Below are 9,923 nucleotides of genomic sequence, written 5' to 3' on the forward strand. Positions count from 1 at the left end.
TTACTGCAGGGCTACACATATATCAGCCAGTTATACTACAGGCAGAAGTAGACAGAGATGTTTGAGAAACCTTACTGAATGATCAGTAAATGTAAGCACCTCAAGAAGTAGTAGAGTTTATGCATTTACAGTAGTGCACTTCACATCGGCAAAAAAAAAAAAAAGCTTTTCTGGCATAATTTTCTCCTTTAGAAAACTAAAATGTTCACACATTAAAAATGTTCAATTGACATTAAACACATTTCAATCAGAAGAATGTTTCCCTGGGTTCCCAAACAGTTCCAAGCACAGCAACATCTTCCCTTGCACCTGAGAAATCTTAAGTTCTGGAATCAGCTTATGCCTGGAGCACCACTGCTCCATAATGTGCAGTACTTTTGCCTTGGTGAAAAGTACATATCCAAGACCTGAGCTGGCTCGCTTAAGGACTGTTTGCTATCTGTGTGTGGTGTTTCACTATGCTGTGCAGGCATTCCATTGCCTAGTAAATCTTTGTAGCCTATTTGAACCCTTTTCCTTGGGACCAGCATGAAAGCATGCTATGTTCCAAGATCCTTTTGATTAGTTTTCCATACGAGAGCTTATGGCAAAATTACACTTACAGAATTTGAGCTTTTAAAATATTTCTCTTCTTGGAACATATTCTAATCAAAGCACATTCTACTTTTGCTCCATTTCTATGCTGAGGTATTCATGATCAAAGCACAAGGGTCCTGGTATAGCTTTTTGAACTGCAAGACACCTACTGGTAGAAGACAATTGAACCAACAATGTTCTCAAGCTTGCAAATCCAACCTCTGATGTCATATGCCCAGGATCTGAACAAAGACTAGAAAGTCAACATAAACTACTATATTATATATAACTGATGACCCAATTATATATTTTTAATACTTCAACATAGAAACAGATTTATGACAGTGAAGTGATTCCCACTGTGTCTCCTAATTTTGTCACAGAAAAACCTTTCAAGTTTTGATGTTTGGCATCTGGATGAAAGAAGGCATTCAACTGATGCTGTGTTTTACAATTTAGTGTAAGTGCAAAAATCTCTTATGTTCGTGAGGAAATTCAATTTTGTTGGGAAAAAAAATCAAGAATGGTGCTCACCTGAGAAAAACTTGAACATCCTTACCAGTCTTTAAGTCCTTTATCTTTTACATAGTTTTATATGTAACTGTATATATGGCCTTACAGCTCATACAGAATTTCTAAGTCTCACTTTGTCTTTCTTCTAGGTGGTATAAGTTGTCTAAAGCCGTGGAAGTCAAATGGGATCCTGGGGTAAACCTGTATATAAACCTGTTTTTACAGAGGCAGAACCAAGCCTGACTCCTCTCAGAAGAATATGCTTCTCCATAAGAACTGTGCCATAAGATGCTATGTCTCTGCCACTAGTCAGGGTATAGTTTGAGCCAAGAAGCATCATAGAGAATTTCACAATGGTTTCAGAATCTTTTTTTTTTTTTTAATTATATGCTACAGATCTGCCTAGCAATTAAAATTTTTTTTCCTTAAGCCTTGTTTTTAGGCTTAAGGAAAAAAAAAGCCTTTCAAGGCAGTGATTACTGGAAACGCACTATAGCAAGGCCATTCTTTAGAATGAGATAATGTAATTAGTGATATTATTTAATAATCATATTTTAATGGGTCCTTTAAGGGTTAGTCTAATTTTGCTACTCATATCTCTTACAACAGGATCTAATAGAAAAGCACAAGGACTGAGATTCTTTTGACCTGATTGTTGCAATTCCTGGACACGAATGAAGGCCCATGGCTAGAGACTATGCTAAGTGTTCTGAAAACAGAGTAAATAGGTTGTCTAGCACTATAGTGATTGTAACTGCAGTGTGTGTGTGTGTGTTTGTCTGTGTGTGTGTGTGTTTGTGTGTATGAGAAAGGTCTTGGAAAGTGACAAGAGACATTACCAGATATAAAAAGAAAGCAGGAAACCAGTAAGGAAGTGCTGGCTCTCCTGGCCAAAGTCCAAGTATGGGAAGCATGAACTTAGACTGACCTAACCATTTTCAGATATCTTCTATTCCTAAAAGGGAAGGGCTTTAAAGAAGAATTTTTAATGAGAAATTAGGATGGTTTTATGAATGTTTACAGGAAATCACTCCCAAGAGTAACAAGCAGCAAATATATGTTTAAAAAAATCCATCAGCAGTAATGGAAGCAAAGTTTAATGATGAGCTGAAAGAAGATACTGACTTACTAAAACTGAGAAAAGAAAGTGACAAGAATAAAAATCTCTGTCTTGTTTTAATTACAGAGGCCATCAGAATATGCTAGAGGCCATAAAGAGGGTAAAGACAGTGATTGGATCCAAAAGAATCACAGAATGAATTTGCTTGGAAACAACCTTTCAGATAAAGTCCAACACTGCCTTGTCATCTAGACCACGGCACAAAGTGCCACATCCAGTTGTTTCTTAAACACCTCCAGAGACTGTGACTCCACCACCTCCCTGGGCAGCCCATTCCAATGCCCAGTGACCCTTTCCGTGAGCAATTTCTTCTTAATGTCCAACCTGAACCTCAGCTGGTGCAGCTTGAGTCTGTGTGCTCTTGTCCTGTAGCTCCTGTCTGGGAGAAGGGACCGACCCCCACCTGGCTGCAGACTCCTTTCAGGGGATGCAGAGAGTGGCTGGGTCTCCCCTGAGCCTTTTCTCCAGGCTGAACATCCCCAGCTCCTGCAGCTGCTCCTGCCTGGGCTGGTGTTCCTCACCCTTCACCAGCCTCACTGCCCTGCTCTGGACACGCTCCAGCATCTCAACATCCTCCTAAACTGAGGAGTGCAGCCCTGGGCACGGCACTCAAGGTGCAGCCTCACCATGCAGAGTGCCAGGGACAGTCACTGCCCTGGTCCTGCTGGCCACACTGCTCCTGACACAGGCCAGGATGCCATGGCCACCTGGGCACGCTGCTGGCTGCTGCTCAGCTGCTGTTAATCAGCATCCCCAGGTCCCCTCCTGCCTGGGCCCTGTCCAGCCACCCTGTCCCCAGCCTGCAGTGCCACCTGGGATTGTTGTGGCCAAAGTACAGGACACGGCACTTGGTCTTGCTGAACCTCGAATCATTGGATTAATTCCATAGATCCAGCCTGTCTGGGGCCTTCTGCAGAGCGCTCCTACCCTCCAGCAGATCAACACACACCCCCAGCTTGGTGTTGTCTGTGAATTTCCTAATGGCAGTCTCAATCCCCTCATCCCCATCCTCAGTAAAGACACTAAACAGGACTGTGCCCAAAGCTCAGCCTTGGGGGACACCAGTAGTGAATGGTCATCAATGGGATGTAACAAAATTCTGGACCAGAAAAATTGTATGAGTATGCAGATCTTTTACAAATGATCTTTCATCATATCTTGCCCAATATTAGAAAGACAACAGATTCTAAAATGCCAGTGAAACACTGAAGCATGTTCATATATGCATGCAGTCCTTTTCAGAATGATGTATTATAGTGCAAGAGCAAGGAGGCTCACTTGAGATTGGTGTGTGTAGTACATTGGCTCTGCCTTCTCCTCACCTTCTGTACTGTGCTGTATCCCACAAAGTTCAATTTCAATGAAGTATAAGTGTCACTGTTGGAATCCACACAAGTAACAGAATACAGCACAATTTCGTATCTGGAATTACATGTAAAACCTGCCCCAAAATCCCCATCTCTGTTCCAGTAAATATCTGATACATTTAAACAATGACTTTTAAAAAGAGACTGGAACCAGGTCTTTCTTCTTCATTGCTTTATTTTTTTTTCACAAGTCTCATTTCAGAACACTGCTTAAAACCTCTGAGAGGAGCTGAACCTAGGCCAGAAATCTTAGCCAATGTTTCTGAAGTTGGAGGGAGATTCACTTAATAATGTAGGAGCTGCAGGCTCCTCCAAACGTTCTCAAATATCAAATTTTGTAACAGAAAGGCAGCAGACGGAATGTTGTGCAAGGATAGTGTGACTGGGAGGTGATAAGCAAGAAAACAGCAGCTTGGCATTAGGAAGATGTTAGGGGGAAGATAAGAAGATGATTACAGACTTCCAGGAAATATAAACACAGTGTGAAAATACAGGATAGTTGGCTGGGAGCATGATCACTCACTAAGGATGGACAGCAGCTGGCTAAGGGAACGGATAGCAGGGGCTGGGGAAAAGCCCTGCCCTGCTTACAGGGTAGCTGGGCTGGGGGCTGGGAGAGCTCCGTTTCCCCCTGTGGTGCAGAGACAGGGGCTCACACCCTCCTTTACAGGGTTACCCCTCTCTCCGGGCAGTCAAAGGAGCATAAGGGCAAAAGGCCAAGCACAGCAAAGACCAGCCCTGCACACAGGGAGGTCACCCCGCGCAAAGCCAGCCGCAGCATGCTGAAGGTGCCCTGGCCTGGAAAAGCCCTTTGCCCAGAGGGCCCCTTGTGTCCCTCTTCAGCTCCGAGCTCGCTCTTGCCTCGCCGTTCCACTCGTGAGCTCGAAGACGCTGCCGCTCTTGCCTCGTTGTCCCACGGCTTCTGCCAATGGATGACGACACACACAGGCCTGAGGAGCTCCAGACCTGGTGCCTGCAGGGAACCACCACTCAACAGCCCCACAGGGACATCCCCAACCAGTCACCCACAGATCCTTTTGGCTGCCCAAAAGCCTCACACTTCAGCTCCAAGCTGCTGCTCTTACCTTGATGCTCCACTGCTGAGCTCAAGCCGCCAATGCTGAAGCTCGCTCTTGCCTTGCCATTCCACTCCTGAGCCTGAAGAGGCCGCTCCTGCGGCTCGCTCTTGCCTTGCTGTCCCACGGCTTCTGCAAACGTCGACGAGGACACAATCAGGCCTGAGGAGCTCCAGCTCCCAAAGGGAACTGCCACCCAACAGCCCCACAGCGAGATCCTCATGGCACCAAGCTTTCTTAAACATGGAGTCAGATCCTCGTCTCTTCCCTCATCCTCGGACCCCTGTGAACACGGTCACACAGGGCCTTCCATGTTGGGCAGATCTCCTGAGGCTGATATAAGAATACATTATTTCAAATCCAGCCTCTGTTTCAAGCCTCTTTTCCTTTCCTAATTAAATTCATTATTTGTATGTATTTTAATGTACTGTTTTATTGTGGAGACTCTACTGGTTACTGGAATATGATTTTCATTGTCAATACTGAATTAATTTTATAAAATATGAGGGAAAAATATTGAGAAAAAATAAAAGCTGCTGGTAAAATAGATGAGGCAAGGTAAATATCCACAGAAGAGAGATATCACTTTTACCTCCATGATTGTGATAGCAATACTGGCCATAAATCTCACTTATGAGATTATTAATAAGGGATGTAATTTGCTGATGGTTTGAGCAAATTAATTAGGAGCAAGTGAACTGATGAGGTGAACGAGGCACCTCTAAAACTAAGCTACGGATGAGTGATAGAATAACCATTTGAATTGCTCTTCCTCTCTGTATGATAAAGAGCAGCTGGCCCTCCCAAGGATCACAAAACCAGATTGGTATCATTTTAAATAATGCCAAATGCTGCAAACTCAGAGCAAGATGGATGGAAGGTGCTCCAATTGTAAAGAAGGAAGTTACAGAGCATTCTTTGCTCATGGATATAACACAGAATTCTACAAGAAGATTTCCCATAAAGAATTACAGGAGAATTATATGGGGAAGGAGAACAGCGCAATTCTGGCCTTTCTACCAGGAGGATCTGTGTCTGTCACTTAGGCCCTAATTCAGGCTCTCCAGAGATTCTGAGAGTTATGGAATCACAGGTGGCAACGGTCAGTGTCCTACATCCCCCCATCAATAATCAGTGTCCTCTATGCCCCCATTAACTTACATCATTTGTACACTTTGTATTTTCACCTGCACAGGTCAGTGGTTTCAGGAAACAAGTAATAGTCAGCAGGAACTTGTCTATAAAAATGTCACTATTACTCCTTTAGATCAATCTAATACATGATTTCTTTGTAACTAATCAGGAGAAAATGAAAAAAGTGTGTAAGAGTTTGCTTTAGATAAAGGGGAGATAATTTAGATATAAAGTACATAGGGATGGCACCAATCTCCTCAGTTTTGATGTCTGAACTGAAATATTCTTATATACAATTATATCTTTATGATCCTGGGATATGTAAGCCTTAAGGGTGACACTCCCTGAGATAGAAAATCATGTGTCTATTGTATCTTCCAGGCTAAACATTTTTCAAAACTAAAGGGAAAAAAATTTCTTTAACCTTTACCTGTGTTCACATTTTAAATCTATCCAATTTCATTTCTCTCTCTCTTAAAAGCACTCAAGCTCTGCCATCTTTGCTTAGGATGAAGTGCAGTTGACCTCATTAATAGTACCAGTTATTTTCCATAGAGTGAAACACAAGTAAAACAGATTATATTGCCTGTCCTCAGCTGCACTTTGTACTGCAGCTTTTTTTTCCTCCTTTCAAATGCAAGGTGTGAATGCAAAACAATTGCTGAGTGGGCTGTTTTGTATCCTAACAAAATATAGTGAGTGACAGGGGAGTTTTATGGTATAAAAGGAAAGTAAATGAAAGAAACATGCAGTACTTGGAATGGAAGGTGCTATAGAGCAGCAAAGGAAATTATCCTTTAGGAATCTACCACGTGGACTGTTATGCTGTAAGTATTTAATAATATTTCTGGAAGAAAGAAAATTACATTTTCCCAGTAATTTTGCTGGCATCTTATCTTTCCAATTAAATTTTAATAAAAAATTAAGTTCCTTCAATGTGCTTCAGTTGATTTCATGGACACATGTCGCTCCTGTTTTAAATTCCATGTCCTCTAACAAGACTTTAATACATCTACTTATGGGAAATGGAGAGGAGCAAGAGTTCAGATCATAAATTTGAGTTATTGTCTCATCATCAGCTTCAGCTGTGGCAGTGACAACAATTGACATCATGGTAGTTTTGTCCATGTTATTCATTACTCCACTCTGTGTGGTTGGGAAAAGGGGATGTTTCCCAATTGACTAATGGCTTTAGTAGCCTCCCTTGCATATATATTTTTCAAGGTTTCCAGAAGTCTTCAGGTTCAGCTGCCAAAAACTGAAACCAAGCAGAAATTGTAATCAGCTCCTGTTCCAAGCCTAGCTCCATTTCAATATCTCCATAGGAAAGCTTAAATAAAACAACAACAAACAGCTGGGGAAGGTGAAGGACCAGAAGGAGGAAGGTGAAGGACCAGAATCAAGAGTGCCAGCTGTGGCCACCCACTGCAAAAATATTTACACAAAAACCAGAGACTACCTCTCAGTTCCTCCAACCTGGTTAAAAATTTTCTTTTTGCCACTTACATATGAGACAATCCTACAAATTATTGCTATTTTGATTTCCACTGTGTCATTTCTATGGCTGAATATTCAGCCATATCAAATAATTAATCAGTCCTGTTCATACTGACGTGATCGAGTTCAAGCATGTCTCTCTTTTCAAACATGTTCTTTATGTGGTGGCATTTTGAGACTGATAACAAATAAAAATGATGCCAATATATAAATATATCAGCAAAGCTTCTTTCTTTTTAATACACAATCCCTTGAGGCAGTTCAAGACATTTGTAGCCATGGGGTGGGATGCTGTTATGGATTAAAAGGTGATTAAGTTGTATGAAGAACAGAGGATAAATTGTTCTCTCCTTTGCAACACAGTTTAGAAGTATTAAAGTTCCTTATCAGGGTTCTTAGAGTATATTTTACACAGCATTTTGCAATACTGAAATAGCTGAGGCAAGTGTGCAGATGTCTTTGCTGAACACTCAGCATTTTCAGAAAGCATTCTGTAGTTGGGTGTTACTCCAACAATCTCCCAGAGAGCTCTCAGATTCAGGTTCTCACCCTATTAGCCACAAATCTGAATTCATGCATGCATTTTATTTTCTTTTTCAAACCAGCAAGAAAGATGTCACTCAATCAGCAGCTGCTGGAGCAGACAAAGCTCAAAGCAATTCCCCAGAAGGCTATCCCTTTTTTTGCTGTTTCTGCCCGAAATTCTAACATGAACAAGACTATGATACCATTCCAGTGCTTCTAAGAGGTCAGTCACTAATAAAGCAGTGAAATAAAGCTTCAGTAACTCTGAACACACTTCAGTCCTGTAAGGACCTGGTTTAACCTTTGCCTGAATGTTGTGAATATATTCACAGTTACTGATCATTGTAAAATAGCCTGTCAGTCTTACTAACACCACTGCAATCACACTAATATGAAAACAAGCTCAAAGTCATGAGCATCTTCACCACTGGGTTCTGAATTACCTGCACAAATAAACTTTGAACATTTCTTACTGCAAGAAGAATGAAGTCTCTCTTACCTGCTTGAAATTAGTTACAGCTTTTATCACTGGGGAAGCTGTGACTAGAAAAATGTCTTCTGATGGGAATTCTGCAGCCAGCTTGTAGAGAAACAGAAACCATGATGAGTCTCATCATCAGACTTGAACACAATAAAACTACAGGTGACAAGCAGCATGTCTGAATACATGACTTTGGTTTTGTAGAAACACTACTTGAGGATAACAGAAGGATAAGGACTGAAGAGAATTTGGAGACACAACATTTATTTCAATCACACACAAATATACCTTCAAGAACCGCAGCCACAGTGTAAAGGACTATTGTCACAATATTCCAAAGGCCATCTGGTGGATCAGACTGTGATCATGGGATCTCTGGACACACTCACTTGGTGGATACACATTTTTTTTACTGCACAGCAGTGCGTAATTGCTTACAGGTTTCATTTGCACAGAGGAAATGCTGATTTCTCCTGGATATTTTATATCCTAATTAATAAACTGATCATGTTCAGGCTGCTATTAAGCAATGCAAGACTTATAAAGCCCCAAGCCAAAGGGAAGAAGTCCCATTTTCAATGTGCCTTGCTCAGCAAGGTGACATGGACCAAGACAAGTGGTGCTGTTGGGGGGAAGGGATGCCAAGTAGAGGGACTGACATCACCAGAGAACACGGCCTCCAAAACACAGTCTGTGTGCTGCTCTGCAGCCCTAACAGCCAAAACAGTCATCAAACTACTGCTCATGTCATTTCATTCTAAAGCTGCAAAGTTACCTCCAGTTACTGTTACTTTAAAACCATCAAAATCCTTGAGACCGAGAAACAGATTAATTTATTTTTAGAGCTTGGGCTCGCAGAGCTGGATGAGGTGCACAGCTCTAAAACATGGAGCTTATAAAAACTGAGCAGGACGAAGAAAAAGGAGCACATAAATCCCAGCAGCACATAAATCCCAGGCTGCAGCACAGTCCTTTAGAATAATTCCTGCAGAGATCCCGAATCCCTGAGCTCTGGGCCAGGGCAGGAGAGCCAGGGCTCGGCAGTTATGAGTAACTCACTCTCTTTACAAAGCGTTCCATAAACTGCTTCAAAATAACCTTATCAGCTCTGAGCCTCTGGAGACGTACTTGTACACAGATAAACACCCTCATACTGCAGCACTGCTGCCCTGGGGCTGCGCTTGGCTCGTGTTTTCTCCAGGGACAGCAAAAAAATTATTAACATTATATTTAAAAAAGGGGGACTAGGGGTGTGTAGGACAGAGTACGGAACTACCGTACACACGCGAAAATTTGTTTCCATGGCCGTGCCCTCCGGGGGTTTATCTCTCTAAGTCAGCGCCAGCCGCTCTCACCGGGCAAGCGGCAGCTCCGGGCCGCCCAGGGTCGGGCACACCGGGGCTCCCCGGGCTGGGGGAGCCTCCCTGCGGGCAATTCCCGCCTGGCGGGGAGCGGGGAGCAGGCGGGAAAGGCACCGGCACCGGAACCGGCACCGGCCATGTCTTCCGGAAGCACGCACCCCGCAGCAAGACAGCCGCCCGCCCATTGGTCGCGTCGGCCGTCAATCAGCAGCCGGCTTGCGCGGCCGCGCGGGCGCACCGCCCCGCCCACGGCCCGCGGCTGGCGCTGATTGG

The 9,923-nt window shown here is 43.1% G+C and overlaps 1 long non-coding RNA gene across 4 annotated transcripts; it reads right to left on the reverse strand.

Annotated features, from left to right (window-relative positions):
• Nucleotides 1-3,463: 3,463 nt before the first annotated feature.
• On the reverse strand, nucleotides 3,464-9,796 carry LOC106629795 (uncharacterized). 4 transcript variants are annotated; one of them, XR_003381922.2, is made up of 4 exons: nucleotides 9,571-9,792; nucleotides 8,308-8,388; nucleotides 4,662-4,784; nucleotides 3,464-4,549 (listed from the first exon to the last, which is right to left on the reverse strand). It is a non-coding gene; the product is annotated as an uncharacterized LOC106629795 (long non-coding RNA). The 4 variants fall into 4 exon arrangements; XR_003381924.2 differs by lacking the exon at nucleotides 9,571-9,792 and adding an exon at nucleotides 8,578-9,538; XR_003381921.2 differs by having other exon boundaries at nucleotides 3,465-4,549; nucleotides 9,575-9,792.
• Between the last annotated feature and the right edge of the window lie 127 nt (nucleotides 9,797-9,923).

This window comes from Zonotrichia albicollis, chromosome 4 (genome assembly GCF_047830755.1).
Source record: "Zonotrichia albicollis isolate bZonAlb1 chromosome 4, bZonAlb1.hap1, whole genome shotgun sequence".
NCBI classification, from domain to species: domain Eukaryota; kingdom Metazoa; phylum Chordata; class Aves; order Passeriformes; family Passerellidae; genus Zonotrichia; species Zonotrichia albicollis.